The sequence below is a fragment of the Humulus lupulus genome, chromosome 8, assembly GCF_963169125.1.
Source record: "Humulus lupulus chromosome 8, drHumLupu1.1, whole genome shotgun sequence".
Taxonomy (NCBI): Eukaryota; Viridiplantae; Streptophyta; class Magnoliopsida; order Rosales; family Cannabaceae; genus Humulus; species Humulus lupulus.
The window spans coordinates 10,504,534-10,505,718 of NC_084800.1; the positions used below are offsets into that span (position 1 = coordinate 10,504,534).

At 43.5% G+C, this 1,185-nt stretch overlaps 1 non-coding gene across 1 annotated transcript; it reads right to left on the minus strand.

Annotated features, from left to right (window-relative positions):
- Positions 1 to 222: 222 nt before the first annotated feature.
- On the minus strand, positions 223 to 329 carry LOC133799051 (small nucleolar RNA R71). Its single transcript, XR_009876259.1, has one exon. It is a non-coding gene; the product is annotated as a small nucleolar RNA R71 (small nucleolar RNA).
- Positions 330 to 1,185: the final 856 nt, after the last annotated feature.

Genomic DNA, 1,185 nt, shown 5'->3' on the forward strand with positions numbered 1-1,185 from the left:
AATGAGGATCCTTACTTGCACATAGTGAATTTCCTTGAGCTATGTGCAACGTTTAAGTTTAATGGGGTGAGCGATGATGCAATAAGGTTGAGATTGTTCTCTTTTTCACTAAGGGACAGGGCAAAAAGTTGGCTTATTTCTCTACAGGCCAACTCAATCAACACATGGGAGGAACTAGCTCAGAAGTTTCTCTCAAAGTTCTTTCCTCCTGCAAAAGCTGCGAAGTTGAGGGGAGAAATCAATAACTTCTATCAGAATGAGGGAGAGTCATTGTACGATGCATGGGAAAGATTCAAAGACATGCTCAGAAAATGCCCTCATCACGGTATAGAGAAGTGGATGTTAGTCCACAATTTTTATAATGGGCTTTGCGGTACTACTCGCACTATAATAGATGCAGCAGCAGGCGGTGCTTTCATGAGTAAAGGGGCTGATGAGGAATATGAATTGTTAGAGGAGATGGCTATGAACAATTATCAGTGGCCTGCCGAACGAGACACTTCACAGAGAAAAGTAGCCGGGGTACATGAATTAGATGCTATAACTGCTTTAACTGCTCAGGTTGCTTCATTGACAAAGTAGTTGCAACAAAACAAGATCTCAGCTCAAGCCCAGGCTATACAGATGCAATCAGGGTGTGAAATATGTGGAGGGCCTCATTTATATGAACAGTGTACAGCGGCCAACATGTGTGGTAATATGCCAGTTAATCAGGCTCAGGTACAGGCAGTTGGTAATTTTCAGAGGCCTTATCAGAATCCATTCTCCAATACTTATAATCCTGGGTGGAGAAATCACCCAAATTTCTCATGGAGAAATAATCAGGGCCAACAGTCACAGTTTCAAGGGCCATACCAGCAGCACATGCCACAACAGCCTATGAATCAAGCCTCATCATCACACCAGCCTAGACCGCAAGATCAACCAGAAAAGACTAATGAGTTGCAAGCAGCCTTGTTGACCCTCACTAATACTCAGACTCAATTCATGACTGAGACCAGATCCTCTATTCGAAACCTTGAGACACAAGTGGGTCAGTTGGCCAACATGCTTAATAACAGGCCGCAAGGGAATTTGCCTAGTAATACTGTGGTAAATCCTAAAGAGAACTGTCAAGCAATTTCGTTGAGGAATGGTAAGCAAGTGGAGCAGCCCAGTGTACAAAAGTCAGTGGTTCGGAATGAA